The following is an 8,497-nucleotide window of genomic DNA, read 5'->3' as shown; positions in this document are numbered from 1 at the left end:
TTAAGATAATTATTGTTAGGAATACATTCTTTAAGCTAGCCAGAAAGTTTCCTGTGGCTTTTTCCTAACTCAGATCTAATAACAGAATTGGGTATCCAATTCCAGGCACTTAAAAAAATGAAAAAGGAATAGAGACTTACTTGATAAGCAGCAAGGGACCAAGTGGAAATACTGGCAGCAACTGCCCACCCTCCCCCAGTTCTTCTGCCCCCTGTCACATCTGGGGAACTTTTCACTAAAGGTCATGAGACTGGTGAACGATGCAGGTTTAACAGCACCTCCATGACCCATGACCAAGCCTCAGTAGTGGCAGCTCCCCTTCCCAAGGACCTTGTTCATGAAGGAAACAGAGAGCAGAGCTGGACTTCTAAGGCATGGGTGTATAGCGTGTCAATTGCAACAACCTCATTCTGTGATCTAAAAAGCTCCCCCTTCCAGCTTCAGAATATTGGAGATGTAAGGTTTTCCCTCAGTGATTCATGCACCCTTAAGAACTACTTACAAAAGTAGGGGCTCAACTGATTGCTCTTACTCAGGAGGATCAAGTTCAGTAAGATTCAGGCACCTTGTACTCATCATTTTTTATGGCTAGGTTGTGCTCATCATTTCAAATGTATCTCACATTCACCATAAATTTTAAACCAGAACAAACTCAATATCCAGAACTAAACATGCCCAATGCGGTTTTCCCTTTCCTTCTTTGGTGAGATAATTGCATCAATTCTTTAGAGAATTCTTTACCATGATTAGACTGATCCCAACTTTTCTCACCTCCCCAGTTGAGATCATCACAAATAAAATCTTGAAAATTCTGTTCAACTATTAAGTGTTGCTTGCATTTTTGGGTGGCCCAATAAAATAAAATATGGGGTGGATGAACTGGAGCCTCAACTTCAGTTTTCACATGCAAAATTTTTAGAAAACATTTTTGTTCATCTCATCTGACCTTTACAAAGAAAATGCATGCTCAATGAATCCCCGCATTCAGTGACTTCCAAGCCAGTCTTATCATCTTTGGCTTCATAAAATGTATGTACAAGCTGCCATACCGCAATCAAATAAGTACTCAGGAATAGCTCTTCTTTTATTAATTTGTTTCATAAATAAGTTTTTATGTTTTTTCTACTCTGATATATTTGTCAGCCATCTGTAGCTGCCTCAGAAATTTTTAAAAATCTTCTACCTACATATACACATAAGCATATCCATTGTTATGTATTTTCATAATAATCTAGTGCATACTTCAGAGTCCCTTTGACTACTATTCTAGCAGTATTCTAATTGGAGTATTCGGCTTGAAATTATATAGGAAGATTGTTCTGAAGAGCTTAGAGATAATAGGATTGACGTAGAACTATGGATTAGAAAAATAAAGGGCTGAGTTAGGTCAATAGGATGACAGGAACATTTGTCTAACTTGGGTCTAAGTATATTGCTAAGTTAGGATCATTCTATAAGTGATTGAAATGTTAGTAGTTTTGCATAGAATAGAATTTAGAACAATGAACATCATGTGCAAGGCATAAAATGGGATAAAGCCCATATGCTACCTCAGGAAGCTTATTGTCCAATATGGGCAACAGACTTCAATATATCAAACTGTAGTAAAATGCGTTATGCAGTGATTATCCCCAAATGAGGGATAAACAGAGCACTATGTAAAAGTAATAATTCTGAGCAATGTAATTAGGAAGGGCTTTAGGGAGGAGATGGCATTGAAACAAGGTTTTGAAAGACAAGGGAATAAGAACTAAGGCTGATAGAATAGCACAACTGTCATATCCAGGTCAGAGATAATGAAGGGCTAAAGGAGGCCACAGGGAATTGAGAAAGAATCAAAAGTGTATTCAGGGAATGGCCTATAGTTGTACGGGGCTGGTGTGTGGAGTATTTATGATTAGACTTTTCATCACACTTGAGAGGAAATCAGAAGCCACTTTTGTGTGCCAGGAATGGCAAAGACAGGATCAAAAGCATGATTCCAGGTAATTCTATTTAACTTTATAATTCACAATTCTGTGTCAATCCAGAAAGGCCTACTGATGATACTGAATAATTTTCCAGTCCCTACTGATACTGTGAGAAGGTATAGTTTCACATAATTGCATGACATCCGTTATGAATATTCATTTCCTTCAGATTTTTTAATTGAGTGGCTGCTAATTGCTCTCCTCACACCAAGGTTCCAGGTATAATCACTGGTGGTTGTTTTCATTCATCAATAATGCTCACTATACTACAGTGAAACAGTCCATGAATATCTTCTGAAACTCTTTATTAGGTTTCTCTTATTGCATTGGGAAGACCAGCACCAAGAACAGATCATGTGCCTGAAGTTAAATCATTAATTTTGCTCCTGTTGCTGAATCTCTCAGATTCTTTGTAAATTCCCTGTGTTATCTGAGCTTTAACCATAGTCTGACTATGACAAATTCATTTATAGGACCAAAGTTTGCCTCTGAAGGGCTCCATGCACTTCCAATATACTTTCTGAAGAATGATGGTATGGGTGGTCACCCCTTACTCATGTAGAAAAACCAGGTTCTGTTTAATAAATATATTTTTAAAAAATACATGTCAGTGGGAGTGGAAGTAGAAAATGAAACTATTTCTCATCAAAACCATACAGCCATTATTTATGACATAGTGTTAAGGAAAAGAACAAATTCAGGGTATTGCCAGTAAGCTACTGCCTCAGGGTAAAGATGAATTGAAGACCGTGGTTGTAAGGTCCTTTGCTGAGACTCCTGAAATGATTAAGGTGCCACTAGATCCTCTTACATGGACAAAAGAGTTCCTACAAAGGTTAGGGTTTTGGTCTATAGATGCCTGAAACCACCAAACTCTCTGTAATTGAGTCTTGAGAGAGAGAGAGGGGCATGTCTCAAAAATAATTATGGGTATCATATATTTTGGTGCCATGATGTTTGGAACTTAAGAGTGTTTTTGAAAAGAACCATATTGGGGAAAGCACTGGCAGCCTGAACTAAAAGACTGAAATCATCTGAGATATAAAAAGTTCTTGGGACCTGCTCTCCTCAGGCAGGAATCAGCGTGGGAAAACCATTCACTTTTCTAATGGGAGTTATTACTTCTCTCATCCCTGTTCTGCGTTTGTATGTTGGATGCGTACTGGGCAGATGACTTGTCATTTTATTAAGAGACCTCTGGATGAAGAAAAGCTACATTTAGATCTGATGTAGATCACAAGGCTCTGGACTTTGAATCTGATGCTGTGATTAGACGACACTTCTAGGGGGTCTTGGGATGGGGATGAATGGGTTTTGTACATGGGAAGGATATAAATCAATGTAAACAGAGAGTTGACTATAAAAAAAAAAAAAAGAAAAAGAAAAAAAGAAAAACACCTTTCCCTCACCTCCCACTGCTTCACTGGTGCTGAGCTTGGCCATGTGATTTGCTTTGGCCAATGGGATGTTAGTGAAGATTACATAAGCAAATGCCTGAATCATGCTTGCATGACTGTGCTTCTGTAATTGTCATTAGAACATGCCCTGGGGTCCACTGGTGCCAGGAGAAGGGAGACAAGTGCATCAGAGCCTGCTCAGCTTCCCTGAATGGCAGCTTGAAGTTACCACCTTAATCAACTCTAGACCTATGTAGATGAGAATGAAGCTTACTGCTGTCATGCCACTGAATTTAGGACATCTTTGTTAAACATCAATAGCTGACTGATACAATGCTATTTCCGAGGCACCAGGCTAAGCTCTGAATCATTTGTCAGCCTTCTGAGCTATATTATTTTGCAGGAAAATGGAATTTAGAGAAGTTCATAACTAAGTGCAGTTTATAGCCAGGCCTAATTATAAGTCATTCCTCTTTAACCCTATCAACACCTTACAATGTTCTAGAAAATTCAGGTTTGATCCTTTTCTCCCACTTTCCCTTAGCCTGCTTTTGGATGAACATACTCAGTGGGTAGGACTAGAAGGCCTTTTCTCCCTTTTCTTCTGTTTTGTTGTTGTTGTGTTTTTTTTAAAGATTATATTTATTCATTTGACAGAGAGAGAGACAGAGAGAGAGGGAACACAAGCAGGAGGAGTGGGAGAGAAAGAAGCAGGCTCATAGCAGAGGAGCCTGATGTGGGGCTGGATCCCAGAACCCCAGGATCACGCCCTGAGCTGAAGGCAGATGCTTAACGACTGAGCCACCCAGGCGCCCCTCTCACTATTTTTGACCTGAGTAGAAATGACACTACATGGACCTGATTGTGAAGCTGGAAAAAGTTGATTTGGGGCCATCCAATTGCCCCAATTTATGTTACTGTTTCTTCTTCCAGTGAAGTATACTACTCTTTCCTTTCAGGTACATGTTTTGTTCTTGTTGGTGGGGTTTTTGTTTTTATTTATTTAGTTTTTGCTTGAGTCCTTCTCAAATTAAAAAGAAAAAGATCTCAAATATTTGCTTGGTGAAAAAAACTCATCAACAATGGTCTTGATCTTAGTTACTTACATTTTAATCTTATCCCTAAATGAGAAATTTATTTATTTTTAAAGATTTTAAGTAACCTCTACACTCAACATGGGGCTCGAACTCACAATCCTGAGACCAAGAGTCCCATGTTCTACCAACTGAGCCAGTCAGGTGCCCCCTCTAAAAGAGGAATTTAAGGCTTTGTATTTTTTTTTTTTTTTTTTTTTTAGGGCTCTGTATTCTTTTAAATATATTTGAGATAAATGCTAGTAGGTTACAAAGATTGTTGGGGCTAGGAAGAACCTCTTCAGTCCTGAAATACTACAGTAAATAAGTCTAGCTCTGAAGGAGAGGGAGGAAAGGAATAAGAGTGTACAGTAGTTCACAGGAAAGAGAACAAAATGTAGATTTGAGCTCACTTTAAGTGCTGGACATTTTACATGCGTTCTGATGGAGCTGGTAGCCCACTTGGATAGAAAATGCCCTACTGAAGATATTTTATGAGGTGTCACATACCCCTTTCATCTTCTTGTGGGTTCCTGGACCCAATTCCAATGTATGGTTGGGACTTCTCACACAAACCAAGCAATTTTTGGATGCCAGCAGGATGTTTGAAAATTCAATTCAATTCTGACACTGACACCGGGAGAGAACATCAGATTCTATAGGTTAAGGGTTTAGTCCAACAAGAATGCACGGCCCTCCCCTCTTCAGATGCCAGTCACAAACCCAGGTTGTTGTTACCTGTGCTTCTGAAATCAGAGGTTCCAATGACTCCCTCCTTGGGTTCCTTTAATTTACCAGAGCAGCTCACAGAACTCACAGAAACATTTTACTTACCAGATCATTTGTGTTTATCATAAAAGGACAGAACTCAGGAACAGCCAGATGAAAGAGTTGCATGGGGAAATGGCACAGAGCATCCATGCCCTCTCCAGGACCTCCCTGCATTCACCAAACTCTCTAAACTCCATGCTTTTGGGGTTTTACGGAGGCTCCATTACATAGACATAATCGACTGACCCTTGAGGACTGAATTCAATCAACCTCCAGCTCCTCTCTCATCTCTGGAGTCGGGGTGGGCCTGAGAGTCCCACTCTTTTTCTTCTTTTAAAGATTTTATTTACTTATTTGAAACAGAGAGAGAGAGCATGTGTGCATGCATGCATAACTGGGGAGAGGGGCAGAGGAAGAAACAGACTCCCTGCTGAGCATGGAGGCAGATGCAGGGCTCCATCCCAGGACTCCGGGATTATGACCTGAGCAGAAGGCAACCACCTAACTGACTGAGCCACCCACGCGCCCTGGCACATTCTAGCTCTTTAATCCAAAGGTTGTTTCTCCTAAGGACCAGCCTCTGTCCTTAGGTGGGGTCCAAAAGTTACCTCATTAGCATAACAAAAGACATCTTTATCACTATCACAGGAAATTCCAAGGGTTTTAGGAGCTATGAGCCAGGAACCTTGGACTAAGATCAAACATAGATTTTTTTATTATAAATCACAGTATCACAATTTTCTCTGAAAAGTTGAACCCTGACTGAAATAGATAGGTGTACTCTCCTATAACCCTTCCCACCAAGAGAAAATGACTTCAAGCAATTCTTGGGGAAAAGTCCTTTTAACTGTTTTACTGCAAACTATACCTTATGTTGTGTGGAGTCCACTTTCAGATTTCTTCCTTTTTCTTCATTAAGGAAACTGGTGAAAATCTTTAGCCAAAGAAAAAATTCCCCAAACCTCATTGAAACAATTTTTTTTGTGCAATGTAATTCATGACTCCCTTCTGGAAAGATACTGGCATGGCTAAAAAAATACTAAGCAATTGTCTTTCTTTCTTTTTTTGGGGGGGGGGTGAGGGAAGAGTGAGCACGTGCACAGGGGAGGGGCAGAGGGACAGGGAGAAAGAGAACCCCAAGTAGGCTCCATACCCACTCGGGGCTTGATCTCAGGACCCCAAGATCATGATCTGAGCCAAAATAAAGAGTCAGATGCTTAACTGACTGAGCCACCTAGGCACCCCACTATGTAATTTTCTGATAAACTTCATGAGAATAGGATAAAATTTGTTCTTAGGAAAACTGTCACCCATTCTTTCGAGCGTCTAGTGATATTTTGCTTTGCTGTTCTTTTTTGTATTTAACAAACGCACCTTGGCCTGCTAACAGCAAAATTGTAACCAAATGTTTGCCTATCAACAGCAAGATGATAACCAAACACAAATCTATAACTCAATTAACAATACTGGAAAAAATTTTAAAACATATGTCTGTGCCAATTTGTCCTCTCATTTTGCTCCTTGAGGCTACTTATCCTCTGTATCTAAGACGGGTGAGCTGAAGTCAGCTGTGATGAACCCCACATTATCACAGTGGACCCCAGGATAATATTTCCAAAATGCCTGGCATGAAATATCTACTCAATGTTGACTTCCTTTCTTCCTTTTTCATTCCCTCTGCTCAGAACAACCATAACTGTCAAATGGTTTTAGGGCAAGAAGATTCGCCTCCAAACACCAGGCCCTTATCTTCACTGTCTGCTCATGACATTTCACAATTTCCACTTGAAGTAGTGCCTTTATGTTTTTAACAGAAATCTGTTCTTTCAATATACTCCATTAATCACAGAATGATTGACTGTATCTGTGTGGCTGACCCTGAAGGTTGCCTTTATTGAAATTGAGTGCGCTTGTTCCTATCCTATGGGTGGGGATTGTATCCGTGTGGGGATGAAACAGGTGTGGGGGTTTTGTTCTAATCCCTTCAACTCAAAGAACAACTTCATGGCTGAGGTCAGGCTGAGAATAGATCCCTCCCCACTGAGCAGAACCCCAGCGGCCAGGACACTGTCTGTCTGGTATGATTAAAGCCTACCCCTGACAGCAGAAGCCCAGGGTTGTCCTTGGCCCACGTCATGCCGCCCATGGTGTGTGCAGGCTTAATATCACACTTAGTCACCTCAGGAAATCTGAACCGTGGGGACAAGTACCTTTATTTCCCAGAGGGAAAAGCAGATTCTCAAAGAGATGAGCTCAGTTTTCCCAAGGTCATATGGCTAGTGAGTGGGGGAGGGAGATCCCCAGGCTGGCTGACTGAGGAGTCCCTGTGCTCCCAGTGCACATTTCGGTACCTGCAATGACCCCCGTGTTGCCTAGGGGCTTGCTATACAAAGCATGAGCTGCAGACCAGCAGCCCTGGCATCTCCCCCAATCCTCAGACACCACCGCCCAAGAGGAATCAGAATCTTCACTGATACTGAGAACCCCAGGTGATTTGTATGCACATGGAAGTTTGGGAAGCACAGAGATAGGGCATGACATGCAGTGACGAAATAAAGTCATAAAGAGTATGAAAGAACTTTTTAAAAGATGTAGGATAGGTGAGGACATTCTGGTGCCAGTCAAGTAGGAGATCCCCAGAGAGAATGGATGGAAGGCAACGTGGCAAGGAGAGCAGAGCAGAATTTCTCTGCAGTAAACCTCTGACTGAATGGGTTCACTGAGTGCTAAATATTAGGACAAAGGAAAAACAAGTGACACTAGATAAATGGAAGACATGTTTCAGAACACTTAGGATAAGGAAAAAGCTGGTAAAACTTCCAGAGAGAAGAAACAGATTTACTGGGGAATGAGAAGCAGGGATAGAAGTTTGCAAGAAGAAAAAGGAATCATAAAAAAAGTCTGAGGGAAAATGAATTTGAAGCTAGCACTTCCTACCTAGTGAATGGATCATTCAAAGACAAGAACAGAAGAAACATATTTTCAAACATAAAAGTTGATTCAGTTAGGATTCTTAGTGGCAGATCACAGAATTGTCCCTCTCGAGGTTAAGCAGAAAGGGACTTACTAAAGGCTTTTAGGTAGCTCACAGAACCAGGCCAGCAGGCCTCACAGCCTGGAAGGAAGCAGCCAGAGGCAGGAGCATGGACTCAGACCTTGGGGTGGAGCTGTGGAGAGGACCCTGGACACACCATTCAAAGTCATCCCTCACTCCTCCCACCCCATTGTCCTTTGGAAGCGGACTCCCACTCTGCTTTTAGTTTTATCTCTCAGCCCTGAGGCCTGG

The sequence above is a fragment of the Ursus maritimus genome, unplaced genomic scaffold, assembly GCF_017311325.1.
Source record: "Ursus maritimus isolate PB19 unplaced genomic scaffold, ASM1731132v1 scaffold_3, whole genome shotgun sequence".
NCBI lineage: Eukaryota > Metazoa > Chordata > Mammalia > Carnivora > Ursidae > Ursus > Ursus maritimus.
Note: the sequence above shows the minus strand (reverse complement) of the source record.